This window comes from Rhinoderma darwinii, chromosome 11 (genome assembly GCF_050947455.1).
Source record: "Rhinoderma darwinii isolate aRhiDar2 chromosome 11, aRhiDar2.hap1, whole genome shotgun sequence".
NCBI classification, from domain to species: domain Eukaryota; kingdom Metazoa; phylum Chordata; class Amphibia; order Anura; family Rhinodermatidae; genus Rhinoderma; species Rhinoderma darwinii.
The window spans coordinates 89,676,799-89,690,009 of record NC_134697.1 but is presented as its reverse complement, the minus strand read 5'-3'; the positions used below and the strand labels follow the sequence as shown (position 1 = coordinate 89,690,009).

The window sequence follows — 13,211 nt, the reverse complement described above, 5'->3', positions numbered from 1 at the left end:
CCTGGAATCCGCCGTAGTCCAACGACCGAACCTGCAAGAAAACACACAAAAAATGATTAGTAACACATGTGTTAGGGTATGTGCACACACACTAATTACGTCCGTAATTGACGGAAGTATTTCGGCCGCAAGTACCGGACCGAACACAGTGCAGGGAGCCGGGCTCCTAGCATCATACTTATGTACGACGCTAGGAGTCCCTGCCTCGCTGCCGGACAACTGTCCCGTACTGAAAACATGATTACAGTATGGGACAGTTGTCCTGCAGCGAGGCAGGGACTCCTAGCGTCGTACATAACTATAATGCTAGGAGCCCGGCTCCCTGCACTGTGTTCGGTCCGGTATGTGCGGCCGAAATACGTCCGTCAATTACGGACGTAATTGGTGTCTGTGCACATACCCTAAGGCTTAGATACAGGGCCCATGTGTGATACTGTCTGTGGGACCCTGTATCTAAGCCTACCACAAGGTAGGCTTAGATACAGGGTCCAGCAGACAGTAATCTTATACAGTATAAGATTACTGTGTGCTGGGGCCCTGTATCTAAACCTACAGTGTGGTAGGCTTAGATACAGGGCCCAGCAGACAGGATCACGCATGGGCCATGTATCTAAGCCTACCATGTGATTGGCTTAGATACAGGGCCCAGCAGACAGGATCACACAATCTGTGATCCTGTCTCATGGGCCCCCTAAGCCTGCTACATCGTAGGCTTAGGGGTTGTGCAGTCCCTAAACATTGATGGCCTATCCACAGGATAGGCCATCAATAGCTGATGTGTCGCCCGGGACCCGCAAATCAGCTGTTTTGAAGGGGCCGCAGCACTCGTACGAGAGCTGCTTCCCCTTCATTTCACTACTCGCCCACACTGTGAATCGCCGACACCGATTCACAGTGTGACCGGAATGAAGGGGAGCAGCTCTCGTACGAGTGCTGCGGCCCCTTCAAAACAGCTGATTGGCGGGTCCCGGGAGTCAGACCCCGCCAGTCAGGGCTTACCTTACCTTCCTCTTCGGCCGCGGCGGGAGTTCTGTAGTCTCGATGCTGTGCGCGGCGGCATAGCGCTGTGACGTCATGCGCTGCGCACAGCGCTTGACGTCAGGACCTCCGCTGCGATCCGGAACCAGGAAGGTAAGTAAAGTATGTTACTATAGTAACAGGGGCCCGCGGCCCGAGTTACTATAGTAACTTTTTATTGATGTGGTGCGGGGGGCCGTGGGCCCCCCTGGCTTCGGGGCCCGGTCGTAATTGCGACCGCTGCGACCCCTATAGCTACGCCAGTGTTTACAGGTGTAGGTATATTGCTGCTCAAACGTGATTGTTTGATTGTACTTACATCTATTTACGTTTATATACCAATCTGTGCAAAAATGTCATACCTATTACCTGTTTAATAATTTACGATCCATGCACTTCTGCATTTTGGGGGATCGTTTGACCGGATTACTATCTGGTTGATCCGCTGCATTAATGTTCTGATTCCATCTTTTATCCTGCGAGGGTTATGCTATTTTATCGTGTCTAATGTTGTCTGTTTGCATGTGTCTAAGGGCTGATTCAGACGAACGTTGCGTTTTAGCGCGCGCAAAAAACGCGCCGTTTTGCGCACGCAAAAACCACTTTACAGCTCCGTGTGTCATCCGTGTATGATGCGCGGCTGCGTGATTTTCACGCAGCCGCCATCATAGAGATGAGTCTAGTCGACGTCAGTCACTGTCCAGGGTGCTGAAAGAGTTAACTGATCGTCAGTTAACTCTTTCAGCACCCTCGACAGTGAATGCCGATCACAATATCGAGAAACCTGTTAAAAAAAAAAGAAAAAGTTCGTACTTACCGAGAACTTCCCTCCCGGCCGTTGCCTTGGTGACGCGTCCTTGGTGACGCGCCTCTCTTGACATCGGGCCCCACCTCCCTAGATGACGCCGCAGTCCATGTGACCGCTGCAGCCTGTGCTTGGCCTGTGATTGGCTGGAACTGTCACTTGGATTGAATTGTCATCCCGGGAGGTCAGACTGGAGGAAGAAGCCGGGAGTTATCCGTAAGTCAGAACTTCTTTTTTTTTTACACATTCATGTATATTGGGATCGGAAGTCACTGTCCAGGGTGCTGAAACAGTTTAACTCTTTCAGCACCCTGGACAGTGACTATCTCCTGACGTCGCGTACCGGACATTTTTTTGCCGGGTTCGGCCAAAACGAGTTCGGCCGAACCCGGTGAAGTTCGGTTCGGTTGTCCGGGTTCGCTCATCTCAAAGACACTCCGTTTGGATGTTTGTGAACAGAAAAGCACGTGGTGCTTTTCTGTTTACATTCATCCTTTTGACAGCTGGTGCGCGAAACAGGCAGTTCGCACGGAAGTGCTTCCGTGCGACCTGCGTGGTTTTCACGCACCCATTGACTTCAATGGGTGCGTGATGCGCGAAATACGCGGAGATATTGAACATGTCGCACTTTTTGCGCAGCGGACAAACGCTGCGCAAAAAGCACGGACTGTCTGTACTGCCCCATAGACTTGTATTGGTCTGTGCGTGGCGCGTGAAAAACCACGCGGCCCGCACGGACCCAATACATGTTCGTGTGAATCCCCCCTAATTGACATTAATAAAGGATTTTTTGTATTTTTTCAATTATATGGTCGTGACCGTTTTTTCTTCTTTGGTTTAGTACATGGAGCAGGCAGCAGTATGTATATATAGAGCAGGCAGCAGTATGTATATATAGAGCAGGCAGCAGGATGTATATATAGTATATAAAGAAGGCAGCAGGATGTATATATAGTATATAGAGCAGGTGGTAGGATGTATATATAGTATATAGTGTAGAGATGTGTTTATATAGTATATAGTGTGGTATATAGGGCAGGAAGCAGGATGTATATACAGTGTAGAACAGTGTATATAGTGAAGATGTGTATATATAGTATATAGTGTAGATGTGTGTGTATATACAGAATATAGTTTAGAGCAGTGTATGTAATGTCAGTGGTCGCTGACCACGAACTCCTTCCATCCAGTCGACGCCCTTCTCTCAAAAGATGTCTGCACATACGGCCGTCCTGCTCCACAGTGACCACCAGGGTGCGCTCACGAGCTCAGTCCAGACTTGAGAAGCCAGAGCGCACGCATGTTGGATATTGAGCTAATTGCTCCCAGAGCACCCTGGACTATAAGAAGGTCCCAGCCCCATCCTCCCACGCCTGAGCGTTGCTGTCGTATTCCAAGTCTGTCTTGCAAATGGTCCCCTAGTGTTTCCTGCTCCCAGTGTTCCCTGTTCCTGTATCCTGATCTAGCGCCGTGCTTAGCTGTAGCCGTGCTGCATACCATGCCTGACGTCTACCTTCTACCTAGTTCTTGCCAAGCCTGCCTTGCTACTGTCCGAGCTGCCACAGGTACCCTATATGAACTATAGACTCTGACCTGCGCCCTGTTGGCCAGCTGCCATACCGCCAAGGCAGTACGGCCCAGTAGGTCCACGAACCCTACGTGACAGTGTATATATAGTATATAGTTGTAATGGCAGGGGGTAGGGAGACGGACAAGTGAGCCCTAATCTACCCGCCACTCTGACCCTGCCTACTTGCAACGACCCGCCCTAGGCGACGGGGTACAACTGGGCGGCGGTCCCTGCGCTCAGTAAGTGCACGACAAACACGACAAACATACAAAGGAACACAAGCAAGGAAAAGGGGCCGTTGCCCACGGCAACACCGTGAGCAACCAGAGTGGTGAACGAGCCGAGTCAAGCCAGGAGTGTGCGAGGTACAAAACGAAAAGCAGAAGAGTAGTCGGTAAGCCAGGGTCTGTATGGAGCAGGATCAAAAATAGCAGGAGCTGTAGCTGGGCCAGGAAACCACAAGGAGGGAAACACAAGCAATAACAAGCACCGAGGGACAGGAAGTGCAGGCTTAAATAGACCGAGGGCGGGAGCTAGCTGAGTCTGGCCAGGTTACGATAGGCTCTCCCACTCCTAAGCCTGCCAGCCTGAATGGTGGAAGCAGGAGTCAGTCTCAGGGATGTATTCTCAGGTGCTGACTGATTAGTTCTGGGAGTTAACCCCGAAGCTGTGCCTGGCAGATCCTTTACAATAGTGTGTTATATAGGGCAGGAAGCACGATATATATATAGTTTATAGATCAGGCAGCAGGATGTATATATAGTATATAGATCAGGCAGCAGGATGTATATATAGTATATAGAGCAGGCAGCAGGATGTATATATAGTATATAGAGCAGGCAGCAGGATGTATATATAGTATATAGCGCAGGCAGCAGGATGTGTATATATAGTATATAGAGCAGGCAGCAGGATGTATATATATATATATAGTAGAATGTATATATAATTTAACTTGTGAGAGCAGGAAGCAGGATGTATATATAGTATATAGAGCAGACAGCAGGATGTGTATATATAGTATATAGAGCAGGATGTATATATAGTATATAGAGCAGGCGGCAGGATACATATAGTATATAGAGCAGGACATATATACAATATATGGTGTAGAGCAGGCGGCAGGATGTATATATAGTATATAGAGCAGGCAGCAGGATGTACATGTAGTATATAGAGCAGGCGGCAGGATATACATGTAGTATATAGAGCAGGCAGGAGTATATACATGTAGTATATAGAGCAGGCGGCAGGATATACATGTAGTATATAGAGCAGACAGGAGTATATACATGTAGTATATAGAGCAGGCGGCAGGATATACATGTAGTATATAGAGCAGGCGGGAGTATATACATGTAGTATATAGAGCAGGCGGCAGGATATACATGTATTATATAGAGCAGGCAGCAGGATGTACATGTAGTATATAGAGCAGGCGGCAGGATATACATGTAGTATATAGAGCAGGCAGGAGTATATACATGTAGTATATAGAGCAGGCGGCAGGATATACATGTAGTATATAGAGCAGACAGGAGTATATACATGTAGTATATAGAGCAGGCAGCAGGATATACATGTAGTATATAGAGCAGGCGGCAGGATATACATGTAATATACACATCTCTATTATCTGATCATGAGGACATTGTCAGGAGAGAACTACATGACTCCACCCATATGATCATGACATCATTAAAGGTCCTTTTTCTTTTGTACAGCACAGCCTGAAGCCTGACTCCTCCCACACATGTGACATCATCAAAGGTCTCAGCTTCTTGGGATCTGGTGTGTATTTATTTATATGTCTCTGTATAGAAGTTGTTTTACTGATGAGTTGATGTCAGGTGAAGTGTGACGTGTGTTTATTGTTATGTCCTTGTGTGTGTGTAATAAGACATCTATGTGTGGTGTATATAGATAATGGGTATATACTGTATATAGTACAGTTATATATAGTATTGGTATGTTATATCTATAGACATGTAATATATGGTGTAGTATAGTGTGTATTATATACAGTGTGTGTTAAGTACACGGTTGTATTTAATGTTAGTATTTTATATATCTGTATCCATACATGTAATGTAGGTGTGTATATATAGTGTGTATTGTATACCGTGTATATCTATAGTGCGTGTGTGTGTGTGTATATATATATATATATATATATATTTTACAGGGATATATATGTTAGTATTTATATCTGTATTCTGTATCTATGGACAAGTAATATAGGTGTGTGTATTGCATACAGTGCATATCTATAGTGTGTGTGTTTGTATAGTGTACAGGGTTGTATGTAATGTTAGTATTTATATCTATCTACATGTAATATAGGTGTGTGTGTGTGTGTGTGTGTGTATAGTTCACTGTTGTATATAATATTAGCGTATTATAGATTTGTTTATCTATATATATATATATATATATATATATATATATATGTAATACTAGCAATACAGCCGTTGTGTGAAAAAATACAACAGGTGCTAGAAGAGTCTGCTCTCTAATATGCCACCACTCTGCCACCTGTATGCCACCACTGTCCCCTGTATGCCACCACTCTACATCATGTGACCTTTGTCTTTCGGTTACCAGGGTTACATGACGTCCATGGGCGGACTGATTAGGAATAATGGTGGAATCATTCGCTGTGTGTGTATGTACTTGTATTACATTGCTGCCGGTCTCTAGGTGATGTCATGCCCATAGCAACCAATCACAGCTCAGCTTTCCTTTTAATTAAACTGCTGTGGTAAAATGAAAGCTGTGCTGTGATTGGTTCTTATGGGCAACAAACAGGTTTTCTTTTAGACGGTTGGGATAAATCTCACTAACACTCCACGTTTATTAACCCCTTAATGACCGCCGATACGCCTTTTCACGGCGCTGCATCAGAATAAGTAAACAGAGCAGGGAGCTGTCAAATCTCCCTGCTCTCCGCTGCCAGAGGTAGCTGAGGGCTGGGGGCATCACCGCTCTAACGGGTAAGATCGATATCAGTATCAATCTCACCCGTTGAACCCATCAGATGCGGTGCTCAATAGCGTGCGCCACATCGGAGTTGTTTTGGAGAGAGGGAGGGAGCTCCTTCTCTCACCCGATGATAAGATCGCCGAGTGTCTGTGTCTGTCTCCGATGGCAGCCGGGGGCCTAATAAAGGCCCCCAGGTCTGCCTGGAGCGAATGCCTGCTAGGTCATGGCGGAGGCATGTCCTAGCAGATGCCTGTTCATTTTACACGGACAGGCATAATACACTGCAATACAGAAGTATTGCAGTGTATTATAAAAGCGATCGGAGGATCGCATAGTCAAGTCCCCTAGTGGGACTAGTAAAAAAGTAAAAAAAAAGTTTAATAAAGTTAAAGAGGCTCTGTCACCAGATTTTGCAGCCCCTATCTGCTATTGCAGCAGATCGGCGCTGCAATGTAGATAAGAGTAACGTTTTTATTTTTAAAAAACGAGCATTTTTGGCCAAGTTATGACCATTTTCGTATTTATGCAAATGAGGCTTGCAAAAGTACAACTGGGCGTGTTGAAAAGTAAAAGTACAACTGGGCGTGTATTATGTGTGTACATCGGGGCGTGTTTACTACTATTACTAGCTGGGCGTTGTGTATAGAAGTGTCATCCACTTCTCTTCACAACGCCCAGCTTCTGGCAGTGCAGCACTGTGACGTCACTCACAGGTCCTGCATCGTGTCGGCACCAGAGGCTACAGTTGATTCTGCAGCAGCATCAGCATTTGCAGGTAAGTAGCTACATGGACTTACCTGCAAACGCCGATGCTGCTGCAGAATCATCTGTAGCCTCTGGTGCCGACACGATGCAGGACCTGTGAGTGACGTCACAGATCTGCACTGCCAGAAGCTGGGCGTTGTGAAGAGAAGTGGATGACACTTCTATACACAACGCCCAGCTAGTAATAGTAGTAAACACGCCCCGATGTACGCACATAATACACGCCCAGTTGTACTTTTACTTTTCAACACGCCCACTTGGACTTTTGCAAGCCTCATTTGCATAAATACGAAAATGGTCATAACTTGGCCAAAAATGCTCGTTTTTTAAAAATAAAAACGTTACTGTAATCTACATTGCAGCGCCGATCTGCTGCAATAGCAGATAGGGGTTGCAAAATCTGGTGACAGAGCCTCTTTAATTTAAAAAAAAGTGAAAAAAATTAAAAACCCACTTTTTCCCCTTACAAACTGCTTTACTATTAAAAAAACAAAATAAAGCAAAAAAGTTACACATATTTGGTATCGCCGCGTCCGTAACGACCCCGACTATTAATCTATTATATTATTTAACCCGCACGGTGAAAGTCGTAAAAAAGAAAAAAAACAATGGAAAAATTGCTGTTTTCGGTGAATCCTGACTTAACCCGTTAGTGACCGGCCCATCGTGTTTCTACGTCGGTCACTAACGGGCCTTATTCCGATGCCATAGACTTTTTACGTCGCGGCATCGGAATAAGTAAACAGAGCAGGGAGCTGTTAAATCTCCCTGCTCTCAGCTGCCAGAGGTAGCTGAGGGCTGGGGGCGTCCCTGCTCTGCCGTGTGAGATCGATATTAGTATCGATCTCACCCGTTTAACCCCTCAGATGCGGTGCTCAATAGCGAGCACCGCATCTGAGTGGTTTTGGAGAGAGGGAGGGAGCTCCCTCTCTCCCCCACCGACACCCGGCGATACGATCGCCGAGTGTCTGTGTCTCTAATGGCAGCCGGGGGTCTAATAAAGGCCCCCAGGCTGCCTAGAGTGAATGCCTGCCAGATCATGCCGCAGGCATGACCTAGCAGATGCCTGTCCGTGTTAAACGGCCAGGCAGTAATACACTGCAATACAAAAGTATTGCAGTGTATTATAAATGCGATCGCAGAATCGCATATTATAGTCCCCTAATGGGACTAGTAAAAAAGTGAAAACAAAGTTTAATAAAGTTAATAAAAAACAAAAATGTGAAAAAAAATGAAAAACACAGCTTTTCCCCTTACAAACTGCTTTACTATTAAAAAAACAAAATAAAGTTAAAAAGTTACACATATTTGGTATCGCCGCGTCCGTAACGACCCCGACTATAAATATATTACATTATTTAACCTGCACGGTGAACGCCGTAAAAAAAATAATAAAAAACTATGGAAAAATTGCTGTTTTCTGTGAATCCTGACTTTAAAAAAAATGTAATAAAAAGTGATCAAAAAGTCGCATCTACTCCAAAATGTTACCAATAAAAACTACAAGTCGCCCCGCAAAAAAAAAAAGCCCTCATACAACCGCATCGGCGAAAAAATAAAAACGTTACGGCTCTTCAAACATGGAGACACAAAAACAAATAATTTTGAAAAAAAAGCGTTTTTACTGTGTAAAAGTAGTAAAACATACAAAAACTATACAAATTTGGTATCGTTGCAATCATAACAACCCGCCGAATAAAGTTATTGTGTTATTTATACCACACGGTAAACGGCGTAGATTTAGGACGCAAAAAAGAGTGGCGAAATTTCAGATTTTTTTCTATTCCCCCCCCAAAAAAAAGTTAATAAAAGTTAATCAATAAATAATATGTACCTAAAAATGGTGCTATTAAAAAATACAACTTGTCCCGCAAAAAACAAGACCTTATACAGCTATGTCGATGCAAAAATAAGAAGGTTATAGCTCTTGGAATGCGACGATTGAAAAACTTAAAAAATAGCTTGGTCATTAAGGTCCAAAATAGGCTGGTCATTAAGGGGTTAAAAAAGATTTGATAAAGCGATCAAAAAGTCGCATCTACTCCAAAATGGTACCGATAAAAACTACAAGACGTCCCGCAAAAAAAAAGCCCTCCTACAACCGCATCGGCGAAAAAATAAAAAAAGTTATTGCTCTTCAAATATGGAGACACAAAAACAAATAATTTTGAAAAAAAAAAAGTGTTTTTACTGTGTAAAAGTAGTAAAATATAGAAAATCTATACAAATTTGGTATTGTTGCAATCGTAACAACCCGCTGAATAAAGTTAGTGTTATTTAGACCACACGGTAAATGGCGTAGATTTAGGACGCAAAAAAGGGTGGTGAAATTTCTGTTCTTTTTCTATTCCCCCCCCAAAAAAAAGTTAATAAAAAAGTTAATCAAAGTTAATCAATAAATAATATGTACCCAAAAATGGTGCTATTAAAAATACAACTTGTTCCGCAAAAAACAAGACCTTATACAGCTATTTCGACGCAAAAATAAAAAAGTTATAGCTCATCGAATGTGACGAGGGAAAAACTATTCAAAATTGCCTGGTTATTAGGGCCCAGAATGCAAGCGGGGGGGAAGCGGTTAAGAGAGCCTGTCAGCAGCGTTGTCACCATGACACCCGCAGCACCCGCAGGCAGGGGGTCAAATCTCCTTCTTAGCTTTTCCTCCTATGTTAAAAATTGCCTCCAAAATCACATGGAAATTATCTGAGAAGAGTCCCACATGACGGACGGAGATGCTGGTGGGGGGGGGGGGGGGTTGTCACTTCAGGTCCCCCTATCCTTGGCTCTACAACCATGGTGCTGGTGTCATTTTCAGGGTATGTTTACACAGGGTAGATACACTGCGTAAAAGTACACAGCGTATCCTGGGTACTGCAGGGATTTGCCGGCGAAAAACCTCACCAAATTGTGGTGCAGTTTTTCGTCCGGAATATCCGCTGCGGAAAACTGCACGTAAAATAACAAAACATTTTCACACTTACGTAGCCATGGCAACACATCCCTCTGCTGTCCTGCAGCCCGGCCTCCGGGGACAACATTTCATCCCATGTGACGGCTCCAGCTCGGGATTTGCTGCAGCGGTCACGTGGGATAAAACGTCATCCCAAGAGGCCGGCCTGGATGAAGAAGCACAGAATTCTGGGTAAGTATGAGATTTGTATTTTCTTCTGAGTTCAGATTTTTGCAGGAAAATCGCAGCTTTTGCGCCACAAAAATTGCAACATCTGCTGTTTGTAGCAGGTTTTATCTCCCAGCTGAATTCAACAGAGAGAACCTACAACAAAAAAACAGCGATTACACAAATACAATTGACGTGCTGGGGATTAAAAAAAACGCACCGCACGTCAATTTCTGAGAGGAGTTTTCTGCTAATCATTTATGCAGTGTGTGGATAAGATGTGTTCATGCTGGAACAAAAAAAGAACCTTCCCCAAACTGTTCTCAGAAAGTCGGACGCATACAATTGTCCAAAATGTCTTCAGGCCGACCCCTTAAAAACACCCCATAGTATTACCCCTCCTCAACCAAACTTTACAGTTGACACAATGCAGTCAGGCGGGTAACGTTCTCTTGGCATTCACCAAACCCAGACTCATTCATCAGACCGCGAGATAGCGTCACTCCACAGAACACATTTCCGCTGCTCCTGAGTCCAGTGGCGGTGGCTTTACACCACTCCATCTGACGCATGCAGCTGCTCGGCCCCCCTGCCATGAAGCTCCCAGCACTGTTTTTGTGCAGATGTTAATACCAGAGCTTTGTACTCTGCAGTTATAGTTGGTGACTTTTCTGCACTTGCTCCTCAGCACTCGGCGCCCCGCTCTGTAACTTTACGTGGTCTGCACTTCGTGGCTGAGTTGCGGCGGTTCCTTCCACTTTACAATAATATCAGTCACAGTTGATGGTGAAATATCTAGGAGGGAAGAAATGTCATAAATTGACTTGCTGCGACGTTACAGGACCGCGCTGGAATTCAGTGATCTCTTTACAATGACCTGATCTATCACAAATGTTTGAGTGGAAGGCCCCCCTCATGAGTGCACCGGACTCATAACTATAGTCCGGTGTATTCTTTGGTTGTTCCTATTAGCCAAAAAGTACAATATATCTTGTGCTGTTTTCGCCAATCGGAGAGGTGACCTGTCCCGATTCTATTCTTCCCTTGCCTAGGGTAGCACAGTCTGATGACGTGGGGTTTCCAGCAGATGGGGTACTACAAGTCCCAGCATGCACTATCATGTAAAGACTTGGCAGTGTGTAATGATTGGAGGTGGGCGAATAAATGTTTGCAAACAAGTGATTTGGTGAGCGCAGACTCTGTGCTCTCTGGTCAGTGCAGGTTTTTAAACCGCGGCAGTTCGCGGTAGAACAGTGTGCGTTTTTTTATGGGTTTTTTACTGCGCATCCAAAAAACGTCTCATGTAAATGCACCCTCAGGCCGGATTCCCACATGGCATAAACCCTGCTGCTACTGTAAATGCCTCAGAATATCTGCACACCATTCAGTTGCGGAAATTCCGCAAAGTGAATGAGCGTTCGAAAATCTCATGCCCGCGCTGCCGGAAAAAAAGCAGCGAAAATGTTCATAAACCTGTGGTGCAGTTTTTTTAATCTGCAGCATGTGAAGTAGTTTTTTGTTGCGGGTATTCGGCATTGAATTCAATGGGGATGCATACCCCGCAACAAATTGAGTGTTGCAAATATCGCAACTCAGAAAAAACCCAAAAACATACTTAGCCAGAACTCCCTACTTTTGCCTCCAGTCTGGCCTCCTGGGATGACGTTTCATCCCATGTGACCGCCAATCACAGGCTGAACCCGTCACATGGGCTGCATCGTCATCCAGGAAGGTGGCCGGACAGGACGGCAAAGGAGGGACGCGTTACCATGGCAACGACTGCGGTATGTATAAAAGTTTTTGGTTATTTTTTCTACCTCTGCTTTCCGCATTGGAAATTTGGGAAGCATATCCAACCCATGGAAACCCGGCCTTAGACACACTCTGCAAATACTGTGGCGAAAATTTCTCAGACTGAAAATGAGTTCCATTTATCGGAATGAGGTTCTTTAAGCAGCAAGCAAAAAAATTGCAGCGTGTGCAGACGGCCTAAATGCGGGGATAATGTTATATATCGTTGTATCTATAGACATTTATTATAGGTGTGTGTATTATATACATTGTGCAGTAATGTAAAAAAGTATGGGCACCCCATGTAAAGTTTTATTACTTTTAGTATACTGGACATAATTATATTTGTAAAAAAACTGGTAAATTGTAAAGAAGCTCCACAAGCCCCCAAAGGTTCATTTACCTGAATGGTGCCGTTACAGGGATCTCTGGTGTCCCAAACTAGGCCGCAGCTGAAGCCTGTGCCGGACAGAACACTAGAGCAGTGATGTCATGAGCCGCTTCAGTCAGTATAGGAAATATACCCAGGACACCGGTGATGGTGGGTCGTGGATGATGTTAACACGTATAAATACCTTACGTTTCTGTCAGTCAGGCTCCACGATTTATCATTTCTAACTGACCGGTCCATTTTTCGAGCCTGGGAGGGCTTGTGTTGTGTCTACTCACCCACTAATGTGTATGTAAGGAGAGGTAGTTAAAGGGGTTTTCATAGAATCATAAATTATCACCTATCCACAGGACAGTGAAACATTTTCTGGTCGCTGGGGACCCCACCGCTGTAACATACAGCCGATACCTGCTGAGTATTATCCTCAGCAATGACCTATAGGTACGTAAAATTTTGGGAAGCGTTTAAGCAGGTGATTCTAATGTTCTTGCTGATTGGTGTATTTATAACCATAAAGATTCCATACTGATCTAAATGTATTCAGCCAGTCGGTCATTCTATACTAAATTTCTCTTACAGTATATGATGTTAGTATTTAATATACCTGTGTGTTAATGATGTGTATTATATATGTTGTGTGTGTGTGTGTGTGTGTATGTATATATATAAACCATACTTATAGTATGGGTAGCTAAACTGTGAATATATGATTTTATGCTTATATAAAATCAATCATTCTTCTGTATGTAATAATGCATATGTATGTGTTTCC

At 44.3% G+C, this 13,211-nt stretch overlaps 1 protein-coding gene across 2 annotated transcripts in view; it reads left to right on the top strand.

The window, feature by feature from the left end:
- Positions 1 to 5,116: 5,116 nt before the first annotated feature.
- LOC142663706 (oocyte zinc finger protein XlCOF7.1-like) overlaps positions 5,117 to 13,211 on the top strand; it is a 31,297-nt gene continuing 23,202 nt past the window's right edge. Inside the window, exons 1-2 of one of the 2 annotated variants that reach the window (XM_075842483.1) lie at positions 5,119 to 5,183; positions 12,790 to 12,880. The gene's annotated coding sequence lies outside the window, so the exon portion shown is untranslated. Of the gene's footprint in view, positions 5,184 to 12,789; positions 12,881 to 13,211 lie in introns of both variants that reach the window. The other variant, XM_075842484.1, reaches the window with a different exon arrangement.